At 46.1% G+C, this 13,661-nt stretch overlaps 1 protein-coding gene across 3 annotated transcripts in view; it reads right to left on the bottom strand.

Annotated features, from left to right (window-relative positions):
* The window catches only part of LOC135213708 (uncharacterized), a 107,551-nt gene extending 97,581 nt beyond the window's left edge, over positions 1-9,970 (bottom strand). For all 3 annotated transcript variants that reach the window (XR_010314187.1, XR_010314188.1, XM_064247815.1), the window contains exon 1: positions 9,748-9,970. The gene's annotated coding sequence lies outside the window, so the exon portion shown is untranslated. The remainder of the gene's footprint in view (positions 1-9,747) is intronic.
* Between the last annotated feature and the right edge of the window lie 3,691 nt (positions 9,971-13,661).

Consider the following 13,661-nt stretch of genomic DNA (forward strand, 5'->3'; position numbering starts at 1 on the left):
ACCTCGAGCAGCCGATCCCTGTCCTGTAGCAACTGCGAGCGGGAGCTCGCCAGGACTAACCAATCGTCGAGATACCTAATCAGACGTATCCCGTGCGAATGGGCCCAAGCAAGACACCAGAGTGAACACTCGCGTGAACACCATGTGGGGCGGTTGACGAGACCGAAGCACAGTGCCCTGAACTGGTACACCGTCCCGGTCGAGGATGAAGCGGAGGTACTTTCTGGAGGACTGATGAATGGGTATTTGGAAATACGCATCCTTCAAGTCCACTGAAAGCATGAAATCGTTTCTCCCGTGATGGAGTCGAGCACTGAGCGTGCCGTCTCCATCGTGAACCGGGTCTGGCGAACAAACCGGTTCAGGGGAGAGAGATCTATCACCGGGCCGCCAGCCTCCCGTAGACTTTTCCACCAGGAAGAGTCGACTGTAAAAGCCCGGTGACTGATCCGTGACGATCTCTACAGCTCTCTTGCTCAGCATGGTCTTGATCTCCTGTCTGAGTGCTACGTCCTTCGGTGACCCGGGGACGTACGACTGCTGTTGGACGGGTTGGAGGTGAGGGGTGGCCGAGATTCGAAGGGTAATAGATATCCCTCCCGAAGGACATCTACAATCCAGGTCTCGGCGCCGTAGCGCTGCCAAGTTGCCCAATGGCTGGCCAGGCCCCCCCCACTTCGGCAGCAGGTGAGGGGGAACGCGCCGTCCCTAGCGTTTCCCCCCTTTCTTCGACTTCTTCCAGAGCCTCCACGGGATGAGGAGGGCTGGGAGGAGGGCTGGTTACGGCCCCCCTTGCCAGAAGTTGAAGAAGACAGAGTCATTCCTCGGGGCTTCGACGTAGCAACCGTCTTAGCAGCCGAGGAAGCGCTAGCCGAGCTCTTAGACTTGGCCGCAGTCCGAGGCTGCCCAGAAGCCTTCGAGACTGCCTGGTGAACCAGACGGTCACTGTCTTCAGTGCGCCGTCTGTCCACCGCAGCGTCCACCATCTCTCCTGGGAAGAGAGACGTGGAACTCCGTAGAGGTCCGTTTCGAAGCCCCAACGCCGCCTTCATCACGCCCGGCCGCCCTGGAAACCCGAGTAAGGACAGCGTCCCTTCGTCGGAGAACCAGGTTGGCCCACAGGTTCACCGTCTGGTGGGCAAGGAAGGAGATGGCTCTTCCCCCAGACTGGCAAAGTCTCCTGAAGGCCGAGTCCTCTTCGGGAGAAACATTCCCCCGGAGTGGCTGCGACCTTAGATACTGTGAGGACCACAGATCATAGCCAGGAGACGGCCTGGAAAGCTGCCATGGCGGTAGATTCCAGGCCGAGTGCCTCTTGCTGCGAGAACCACAGGTTCTCGGACAGGAGCTGTTGCAGAGACACACCGGAGTCAGCCTAGCTAACTCCGGGTTCACCTGTTTGGGCGGCATCGGTCTTCAGATGGCACGTAAAAACCGCCGCTGTCGTAGCAGAGGAGGTGGAAGCAGCTTGCTCGACCTGCCAGACTTGAGCGAACCGTCTTGTCCGGAGACAAGCGATTCAACCTGGTCTAGCACTGAGTCCGCAAGCTCGGAAACGCGGCAAACACCCACCGTCGGTCTGGGTTCCCTCTTCGGGCCCCAGAACGACTCGAGCCGGGACGTGGGCTCGGATGGTGGGAGCGGCGATCCTTCCCCAGAGGTCGTTGTGCTGACGAATCAGCGCAATAACCTCGGCAAAGTTCCTCTGGATCTCGGGTGTGATAGCATCCTGTGGAGTCGGACCGTCCAGTCCCTCGAACAGGAGTACCTCCCGAGACCCTCCTCCCTCAAGGAGAGGAGCAGCGACAGCCCCCTCTGGGTCTCCTCCAACCACCTGTGCGTACGATACCTGGCTGGTCCGAGAACCGAGCCTGGTACGTTACGACGACGTGGCGGGATCCTGAGGGGCGCACCCCTCCCAGTCACTGTCCTCAATACCTCGCCCCTCCCGGTGTAACCCGAGGAGGTTGAAGGTATGGGAGAGGCAGACCTGACGCTCTCTCCTCGCTCACTGGCAGAACCAGCTGGCTTGGAGGACTGCAGGCGATCGCCACCCCACCCCGCGGTGGCGATCGAGCTGCAGACCTAGTCGAGCCTCTCGCTGTGGAGAACGGCTGGACCGAGAACAGTCGGCCCCGGTCTCGTGTGTCAGAGGAGCTGGTGCTGGTGGCCGTACCCGATCGCTCTCTGTGAGAGCGACGGTCAGGCGACCGGCGAGCTCCACTGTCACGGTGAGACCGGTGCATATCCTCACGGTGCGTCAGTTCGCTGGTACCAGCCGTGGCTGGTGCCGGCGAACGGGGGGACCTCTTCCCAGCCTCAGCCCGTGGCCGGTCGTGGACCGTCACGTCCGCCCGGGTAGGGCCAGCCAGCCGCTCGCCGTGAGAGCGAGAGCTGGTCTGGTGAGAGTCGCGTGAGCGGCTGTCACCAGTCTTCCGCTCCGTGCCGTGAACCTGACGCTGAGCGGACTCAGAGGTCTGGTTCCTGGCTGCACGGTCGCTGGTAGGCGACCGTACACTCGGTACCTCTCGCGAACGAGCGGCCGAGACGGATCCTGCTGCCGTGGCCGAACCACTAACAGCAGGTGAGGAAGTGCCGGTGTTAGCCGGCACCCCTCTGGCCCCCGTAGTCTTCTTCCTTGAGAGAGACGGGTCCTGCTCCCGAAGGAGCAGGGCGACCAGCGGAAGAACCCCCCGTCTCACCAGAGCGAGACGGGCCCTTAGAAGCTCCCGAAGGAGACTTCTTAGGGGGGGGGGAGGCGACCTTCTTCTTCTTAGGCGGGGGAGCCTTAGAAGAAGAAGGGGAAGAGGCGGCAGACGACGACGACGACGAAGAAGACGATGAAGACGACGACGACACCTTCCTCCTCTTCTTCTTCTTCTTCGTCAACCTCCTCAGGACCGACGTCAGATCTGTCATCCAGGACGGAGCCAGGGCTGCTGTTGCCGAAGCAACAGGGCCCGGACGTACCTGTCCGAACAGACCAGCATCGGGAGCAGCGGCGCCATGGAACAGGGCACAACATCAGCAGGTGCGAGCATCACAGGAACGGCAGTCGAGACGGCAGGAGCAGGAACAGAACAGCAGCGGTGGTCACGGCAGGTACGGCAGGCTGTGTGACGGTACAGATGGTCTAACCAGCGGCACAGACATCATCGGCACCGGTGGGAGGTCCAGGGGCGAGCTCTTCGGGCACATGAAGTCCGGTCGTGGCAACACAGCAAACCCAGGTGGCGGCATCACACTCCCCCGAGTTACGGCGACTGGCCCCTGCACCGATGTTGTGGGTGTCACAGAGACCGCGTGCTGGGTGTACACCAGGTGAGGAGGTGACGCGTAGCCAGGTGTTGTCAGGGTCGTGGTGGTGGTTGTGACCGTAGCGTGCGTAACCGCCACGGAGCCAGCGAGATGATAGAGCAGGCCCCTGGGACACTCGGCACGCCTGCAGTCCCAACGACGACCACACCTGTCCGAGGTCATCCTTCACGGCAACCGCACCTGAGGAGGCAAAGTCGGGTGATTAGGAGGATCCTCTACCCGCTCGCGCGAAAGACGAGCGGATAGAGGACCCAGAGTACAACTCTACGTCGGGGTATCTAGCGCCCTCCTCCACACTCGACACATCGGGAGAGGAGAAGGACTAGACACCGCCCCGAAGGGGAAGGCGCGAGACGTGAAGTTGAGCGGGCGGCAGGAAAGAAGACGAAGTGTCCGTCACCAAAGGAGTCGCGGGAGAGCTTTTCCGACGACTCCTTTGCAGGCCTTCGCTTCTTCCTGCCCTCATACAATGTCCACTGCGCCTCCGACCAGTTCATACAAACATCACAGGGCTCGGCCCGGGTGCATTCGCGCCCCCGGCACCGAGCACACAAAACATGAGGGTCTATCTCGGGGAAAGATCTGAATTTGCCCACATTTGCGCCCTTCGGTACCCGGGGCAAAGTCTCCTTGGGGTAGCGAGGCGCGGAGATTCCATCATTAATGAATTCAGCGTAATTAATATGAAAAGAGAGAATACTGTACTTACAATCTTTCATACACAATTACAAACAAACAAGAAAGCAAACGACGAGCAGCGGGCAGAGAGCGAACACACACGTCCATCCACTGTGAGGCCGAAAGCAAAAGTGGTTTGTTTACCTCCCAGTCGCGCGCGCGCGACCTGTCGGACAAGCAGTTAACTACAGAACCCCTTGTTCGAAAGCTTACGGACCTATCCAGCTGGCCGCTAGTATCTTCCTATTGTAAAAGGACCGAAGGTTTGTATGCCGTGTCGGAACAACTTACCTTTTTGTCCAAGAACTCCTGAACTGTCTCCAGACAGCCTTGAACCCTCTTCGGGGACAGAAAAGCCCGAAAAACTTGAGCATTCAGAATCACCCAAATAAAGGATGCTCTGAGATGGAACCAACTGGGACTTCTGTTTGTTGACCAGAATTCCTAACTTTCTGGCAAGATCCAGAGTTGTTCCAAGGTCCTTCATGCACCGACTCTCTGATTCCGACCGGAGAAGCCAATCGTCCAGATAGAGGGAGATTCTTACTCCTAATATGTGCAGCCAGCTTCCTATCGGGGATAGAACCCTGGTGAAAACTTGAGGAGCGGTCGCTAGTCTGAAGCAAAGCGCCCGAAACTGAAACACCTTGCCTTCGACATGAACCTCAGGTACTTCCGAGATTCGCGATGATCGGAATGTGAAAATAAGCGTCTTGCATGTCCAGAGATACCATCCAATCCCCCTGTCTGATGGACTCCAGAACCGACCGAGTGGTCTCCATATGAAAATTTGTTTTCTGGACATGCAAGTTCAGGGCGCTCACATCCAAAACCGGCCTCCAGCCCCCTGATGACTTGGGAACTACAAAAGGCGATTGTAAAAGCCTGGAGGAAAATTCCCTTCTATCTGTTCTATCGCTTCTTTGAGAACAAGCGCTTCCACTTCTGCGGCTAGCGCCAGAAATTTGTCTGAGCCCGGAGAGTATGCCTGGAATGGAATTGGCACAGGTGAGAGCGAGGAGGTGAAACGAGAGGAATAACGATAGCCGAACTTGAGTACTTGCACTACCCAGGCTTCTGCTCCTCTGTTTTCCCATTCCTCCCAAAACATAGCCAGCCTGGCTCCCACTGGTGCATGAAGAACGAGCTTTCATTTGGAAGGTTTGTTAACCTTGGCCGAGGCCTTAGACTGAGGTCGCAAATTCGACTCGGCCGAAAAGAAGCGCTTGGGTTTTTCTCCCTCGAAAAGGCACTTGGGCCAGAGGAGAAACCGAAGGAACAGTCTCCACAGGAGCTTTAGGTCTCTTAGTAGACTGTACCAGTAAATCCGAAGATTTCTTATCTAGCGCAGACGAAATTGACAACACTACATCGTCTGGAAAGAGGTTATCTTTCACAAACGGAGCAAACAAGAGAGCAGACTTCTGTTGGGAAGTAACCCTTTTAGAAGCAAAGGAGCACCAAAGTTGCCTTTTCTTAAGGGTACCAAAGGCGATGAGCGAAGCTAACTCATCACATCCATCCCTAATGGATTTGTCCGCACAGGACAGAACACCAATCCAATCCTCCGCTAACTCCTGAGAAAGAGAAGGACAGTCTTCGATCTTGGCCGCTAAAGCGCCAATAGTCCAATCAAGGAAGCTAAAGACTTCCAAAAGTTTAAATTGATTCTTTACAACGTGTCCAACTCAGGCGCTGTAAAGAAAACTTTCGCTGCGGCGAAAGCAGATCTTCTAGAGGAGTCGATTAAACTGGAGAAGTCTCCCTGGGAGGAGCAGAAACTCCCAGAGAAGGAGCTTCCCCAGTTACATAAAAACCTATACCTCTTACGAAGCAACTTAGAGGGAGGGTAAGCAAAAAGAGCCTTCCCTAAGTCTCTTTTCATAGACATCCATTTTTCAGTCTCTTTCAACGAATGTCTAACCGCTTTAGATAGAACAAGTTTTGGGAGGAGAGGGCGGGTCTGAAGTTTTCCTCCTCATCAAAAAAGTCGAAGTTGGGGAGCGCGGAGCCGCTTTCTCAAAATAATCTGGATAAGATACCAGAAGAAATCTAAGAGACGTGAATAACACGAGAGGTGATGAGAATCCTCCTCCTCTACTTCTTCTTCATTCTCCGATACCGCCGAAGAAGTAGACGGAACTACAACCGGATCTGAAGGTTTCGAACCACCCTTGGACTCATTCATCCAGTTGGTTAACATCTCTAACTGCTTGCGCAAAGGCGCCAGAGACGAATCAAAAACAGTTAACGTAGGCTTGGAAGAGCCTAAATGTTCAGCAGGAGGCGGGAAAAACTACTTGCGCCTCGCTCTGAGCCGCCGAAATTCGAGGCGAAACAGGCGCATCAGGCGTAACAGACGAAAAAGTGCCTAAAGAAACACCCTTAGAACTGCTAGCTACAGCGCTAAAACCACAATCTCTACTAGTAGATGGAGCCGAAAAAGGCACAGATTGAGGCGACGAACGAGCCGCTAACGGCCGCGGCGCAACCCTACTCTCAGGCTCCTTATACCGCTTGACTGGAGAAGACGAAAAAATCTTGGCGCCTGAACGCCTCTTTAAGGGACGCGAAATAAACGGGCGAATCTCGCCAAGAGCGCGCGCGACCGGAGACGAATCGCTTGAATCATTCGAAAGGCGTCTGACCGCAACACCTTTCCAACGCTTAACCGAGCCCTGTTGAGCGCAACAGGCTCAACAAGAGAGGCGCCTGTCTGTGGGCAAATCCCGATCGACTCCCTTGGACTTCCGGTATGTCTTCTCCCCGGTGCGGGGGAGCTGGACAGTGACCTTTGTCTAGGAGACGTGTCAGGAACAGACAGACGCACCCTCAACTACACTCTTACCTGAAGCCGCTTTCTCCAAAAACGTCTTAATGAATTACCAAGTTGCAAAAACCGTATTCGCTAGTACCGAAAATTTCTGATCTAACCTCGATTCCAAGACTGGCAATAGGGGTCGGTCGGGGAAAGAAACTTACACGGGAAGCCGGAGAAGTGGGGATTAGTAGGAGGAATAGGAGGTGTAGTTAAAGAGACATAACAATTTGAGGAGAAACAGAAGGAACAGAGCATCGCAAGACGAAGCAGAGCTAAGTCTACTTTCCCTAAGCGCTGCTTTTCTAATTCTGTCTTTAGCTAATTTCTCCGAGTATGAACTAAAAAACTTCCATTGAGAATCAGTCCAATCACTACACTCGTTACAGTTCGATCGCTGAACAAACCTGTCCCCTACACTTAACAACATTTAGTGTGAGAATCATATTCTAACTTGGATAAATCTAGTTTTACATCCTGAGATGCAAAACCTAACTCCCGACGGACTAGAATCCGACATGGCAACGCCTAAATAAAAAGCAACATAACAACAACGCCAAAAAAGAGTACTTCACCAATTCCGAAGATCAATTCCACAAGAAAAAAAGCGAAGCAAAGTCATCCACCGCACCGACACGATGACCGGACGCCGGCAGGAAAAGAATTGCATTCACCTGGGCAGTTGTACCTGGTTCTCCCGCGAGTGGAGGGAGATGACGTCATCACCACCAGTGTTGGCGACGCCGACGCGCTAAATTTGAATTTAGTATCCTGCCGCTCGTGGAAATCACGGCTCTATAATTGTTCGGTAAGACACTACAATAAAAGATGCTATTTTAACTTGTTATCGAAGCATGAGGTGCTAGCACTAAACATAGCAGAAGCTCCTTGGAATGCTGTGTTTATTACTAGCCCCTCAGACATCAAAGTATTATATACACATGTCTACGTTGTGTGGTGAAAAATCATATTAATAAACAATAAGCTCTTGCAACTGTCTACTTTACATTTACCATATGATGGTTTATAATTTGTATGGTGTAGATATTTTTTCCTTTTAGATAAGCTAAAGTAGCACTGAAAATGTTACTAGTTTACCAATACTATGCGTAAGAAATTATAATTTTCCAAATTTGCTGTTGTTTATTTGAGGTGTTTAAGAAGTGCTAGGCACATGCTGCTCATAGTGCTTGTGCATTATTCGTAACATAATAGCTGGGTTAGTTTTACAAAATAAAAACAATAAAAGATTTCAGGAAGATAATATCTGACTGCCAAGTTTTTCATCCTCTTCAACTCATCACTTCAGTTCCAGATTGGGTGTCAGTATAAAATGCAACAAAGTATTCTTCAACAGTTCTCATTAAAGTTATACATAAAAATAAAGAAAATTTAAAACATTTTAATCAGTTCTGTACCATATTTTGAGATCTATAAAATCCTTACAAACAGCTTTTCAAAATCAGCATTATCTCCTTTAATCAACACAAAATAACTCTGCCATTATGTACCAAAAGGACTTTCACTAGATTTATTTGCATATACAGTATCATCAAAGTCTAAGGCCTGGCCATGCAGTAAATGGACTTATCTTATACTGAGGGGTTGGGTTCCTTTACCTATAATATAATACTTACAAGCACAAAAACCATATCAATGAATCTAAGTGTTGCTAAGGTTGATGGGCATTATAACTTATAATGTCCTAGGTCAGGCTAGCTGGGCAGGGATGATGGGGGGTGGGGGAGGGAGGTGGTCAAGACTGGTAGGTCTCGGATCAATTAGGCTATTCAGGTTAAGGAAGATTATAAAAATAAAGTATTGTATTTCAATCTACGTACTATATTTTAGTCATCAAGCTCAGTTAAGATGGTCAAGTCCAGGGGTTCAGTAAGGCTTGACATAGTAGCTTTGGATGTACAATATCTTTCTACTGGCCCTATTGGCTTTGTAATCTGTCTGACAATTGTTTATTTTTTACCGGATTAAGATTTAAGCATTTCTTCCCACTCCTGATAATAATATTCACTCATTTAGGCAATTTTGCTTGTAACTCAACCAAAACACTGGTTTTTCAAGTCCCATAAAAATATTAGATATACACTAAAGGGGCTGAAAACATAAGAACAAGTGGTTTCCCATAAAATAATGGTCGCAGATGGTTAGGTAAAACCAAAGACTACTAACGCAGCCTGCTTTCCGCCATTTGCCAATCAGAATATCTACCCCCTCTTATTTACTAGTAGGCTATGATTTGTATTAGGCTGTTACCAAAAAATAAAATTGTATCATAGTTTAACCAAACCACTGAGCTGATTAACAGCTCTCCTAGGGTTGGACTGAAGGATTATATCTTTAATAATGTAACTAGGAACCAACTGATTATTTAGCAACGGGACCTACAGCTTATTGTGGGACCCAAACCACATTAAGGTATAGCCTACTAGGTAAAGCATAAAGAAATGAAATTCTAATCTCCAGAAATTAATTCCTCTAGTTTCTCATTGGCAGCAGTGGGAAGCGAACTCGGGAAACCAGATCGTTTGTTTGTAAGGTGTTTGCATGGAACCAGTGGTTCTAGGTATTTACCTAAGCCTATATATACCTAGATGGTAAAATACCTAGGTAGTATTTCATCACCAAAAATCATGACTTTTCACGTGACTTGCTTAGTAAGACTCACTGACGTAGCCATAGTGTAAGAATCTACTGCCGGACTCAGACAGAATCGACAAAAAAAAATAATACCTAGTAGTACCTAGCCTAGGTAGGTAATATACTTACTATAGTAGATACCTATAGGTAGGTAGTAGGTACTAGGTACCTAAATCTAAGAAATCTAGCACTACATTCACGGTAGGGTAAAGGTGGTAAAAATGAATAAAAGGGGTCTAGCATAAAACCAACAACTAGTAGTATGGTTCTTGTAAAACCTGATGATAAATAACAGGAGTGAAGTTAGGTATCCATCAAAACCAAAGATGTGTCAGCCAAGTCAAACGTTCTCCCAGGTTTGTTTACAACTGACGTTCTTCTTTCAGCTGACTGCACAGGTAATCAAAACAAGATCCACAGATATTAAAAATGAGCTAGATGGCGGATACTGAAGCAGTACTTCCATTCCCAAGGGACTGGTAGTAATACGTTCTCCGCCATTTCCAGTTCTTCTGGGGATGAACGTAAATTTATATACATACGTATACATATATATATATATATATATATATATATATATATATATATATATATATCTATATATATATATATATATATATAATTTCTTCTGGGGATGAACTTAAATTTTATATATATATATATATATATATATATATATATATATATATATAATATATATGACGGCAAATTTTTCATCTGTACATTACTAAGATATTCTCACCTGTAGCATAAAATTATATTCACCCATTTATATATTAACAAAGAAATAACTACATCGATGAACGCTGGTTTTGTGCGCCGTTTTTTTTTTTTTTTTACTTTTATAAAAAAAATCTTGATTTGTTTTTGTTGACTGGTTCTAAGGCTACATGTTTAGGCCTAACGTCAGCACTCTCTCTCACCTTTCTATTTTCCTGTCCTCGGTCAGGTTTTGCAGTAATATTTTCTGGGAATATCCCCAGCGTTTCATACGGTTTAGCCCAGTTTGTATTAGCTAAGGCTTCTTTTAGATAAGCACAGAAATCGAATATTATTCCCTGTATGCATTACATAATAGTATCCAGAATTTAGCTGCTGTGTCCTGATCGGCACCGAAATTTGTAACTTCATGTTGAGCAAACAGTGTGGGATTAACTTGGAATAAAATGTCATTGGGCTCACTTGGAGAGGCATTTCAGAAAGAAAACGTTTAGGCTACCGGCCTTGGACAATTTTTTTGTTTTCATTATTCCCTTGTTTTCAAGGTTATTTCTTGAAGAATTCTTATACGTGGAGTCTTTCCATTTTGCTCCAACTGGAATAACTTTCACCTGGAAAGAAATAGTGCCAGTAAACTTCAGACCATATCCTGCACCATCACATAAAATAGTTAAAAAACTAACAAAAATAAAATAAAAAAAATCCATTCGCTTTCCTTTTTAGAGTCCATCCATATTAAACAACAACCACCAACACTCAATAGCCAAACCATCTCAGTACCAGTGTTCATTGATTTTTTTTTTTTTTTCCGTTTCACTACACACTACCCTCTTCCATTCGCAGTCATTACTCGTCCAGATGTCATTTAACTACGACATGAACAGTATGTTATCCGGTGTTTTGTACTACATCAACTTATTATTATTTTTAACTCATGTTTTTTCTCAGTATATATCTGCTCAGATTTTATTTGAAGAATATGTGCTTAGTTCGTAATCTTTTCCAACTTAGATATTGCTGTTTTGTCAGTTTTGATTTGCAATTAACTTTACTTTATATTATGCAATTTAAAGTATTGTCACTTGTAGCTATTTTAATATGTTTAGATCCAGTCAATTAATATAGTTTTCTTACGGTTTCTCTTTATTTTTATACGTCATTCGATAGATAAGTGACCCTGATGATAGGAAATGTGTATTCCTGAAAGCTCAGCTGTGCCCCGTTATGATTTTTTAAAGAAATGATAGCCTACAATGTTACCACGTGTTCTGGCTATCCTGTTCCTCCTTAATTGAACTTTCCTAGAAACGAAAGCATAACCATATATATATATATATATATATATATATATATATATATATATATATATATATATATATATATATATATAAAGGTTTTTGCCATGCTTTTAATTTTTCCTTCGTGGCAAATACCTCTATTTATACATAGCATCACGTTTTATGTACTTCGTGATCAAGTTATTCATATATAATATATATATATATATATATATATATATATATATATATATATATATATATATATATATATATACTGAAAAATTCTGGTTATCTCCAGTTACTGATACACACACACGTCCAATGTATACCACGAAGGAACGCGTACTTGAGAATATCCTTAAATCCACTTGTGTGGGTTGGTGTGTAAGAATACACATGCACACATTGTGTGTATGTGTGTGTATGTGTGTGTGTGCGCGCGCTTGTGTATCAATAACTGGAGATAACCAGAATTTTTCAGTATATGTAAGTTTGGCGCGAGTGAATCATTTTGTCTTTGATTCCAGCAAAATAATCACTAGATTACATGGCAGCTTCTGCCAAAATTGCTCTTTATGATGCAAGACCGATAAAAATAAGGAATAGAAGTATGAGTGAATGAAACGTTCATGTGTCCAAAAAGACCTTCCCTAACTTTTCAGGAAGACTACTTGCGCTGAGCGTTTTCCAGCGAAAACGACATCCATACGCATTTTTCATTTGCGACTTTCAATGCTGTGAAGTAGATGTAAATGTAACTTGCAGATAAGAGTCGCATTTTCGATCATGTTTTATTTGCCATTGAGGAATATAGCTTATATTATGCAATTGCATGTTTCAGTCAAAGTCCGAGTAAGCTACATTCAGAAGAATGGAACTCGTACTTTTTTCTTAAGCTGGAATAATGTCTCTTTCTAAACTCTTCTAAAACAGAAAAAAAATCAGCATGTCGTAATAAAAAAAAAAAATTGATATGAGGAAAGTCCCTACAAGAAAAATCCTGTCCGTGAAAAAAAGGGGGGAGAGCGCCGTAGAAGAGCTCTAGTGATGAAGCGAGTGAGTCGAGTCGTACTCAGGAGTCAGGAATATTATTGGAACAGTGTCAGTCGTGGAAAACAAAACATTTGTGTTGTCAGTGATTAACAACAAACAACAACGTTTTCTTGAATCACCCACTGTCCTCAGCAGTGTTCTGAGACTGAATTGGGTGTCAAGGGAAACGATAATGCCCCACAAGAAAAAGGGATTGAAAGCCTCCGGTAAATCGCCGGCCAAAGAGAAAAGAAGGTAAGTTACCATACAAGCGAGACTTCATCGCCCTCGGGCGATGCTTCTGTGACATGAAGCAAAATATGCTTTCGTTTTTATCTCTGCGTTCGTGCCTCGCGATGCTTTGAGATGCGCTTCACATTAACCGTTGATTTGTATGCTTCCTATATCTGCTTCGTCACTTCATGTGCTTACGGTTTCTGGGGCGGCACGTAGCATGACCTGGGTGTAGCTTACTACACGAGTCCCAGGTCTATTGAAATCAGCCTGTTGTTGGAAAATGATGTTGCTATGAAAAGTCACGTTTCGCGCAGGAAGGCGGTATTAAAACCCCGTAGATACATGCACCTCTCTTGTAATAAGGCAGATTTAAACTTTAAATCGCTACTTAGGGGTTTATTGAAGGTATCCTTGTTAAGGTTCCAAGCCCAGGAAGGCTCGCCCTACCTATCGGACTCAAGCTCGTAGGTCAACCTTGCATGTCTACCTTACGTAAACCTCGTAGGTTAAATTGCATTTCATAATGCCATAATAATTTGAAGTTTATAAACAAAACCGTTGTAGTCTTTAGGGTGAAGTAGGCTAGGTAGGTAGCTAGTGTACTAGTACTACTACTAAATATCAAAGTGTAAAATCGTTGAGGCTGACCTTGCCTATACTACCTAAGAGTAGGTTGTCATTTAGAGGTATTTTGGGTTAGGCTACAGCATTGTCAAATTTTATGTTCTCACTGTGCAAAGGTTTGTTTAAATCTTGTTAAAATAATTCATGATGAAAGAAATCAGAATTAAGGTTGCTAGGCAAGCAAACATTGCCAACTAGGCTGCCTACTAAATTTATACAAAATATTCTATGAATGCAAATGCAGCACAACACTAGGTAATCCATTTCGTAATTTTCTTTATTTATTTTTCTGCCAAAAT

Source organism: Macrobrachium nipponense, chromosome 43 (genome assembly GCF_015104395.2).
Source record: "Macrobrachium nipponense isolate FS-2020 chromosome 43, ASM1510439v2, whole genome shotgun sequence".
NCBI classification, from domain to species: domain Eukaryota; kingdom Metazoa; phylum Arthropoda; class Malacostraca; order Decapoda; family Palaemonidae; genus Macrobrachium; species Macrobrachium nipponense.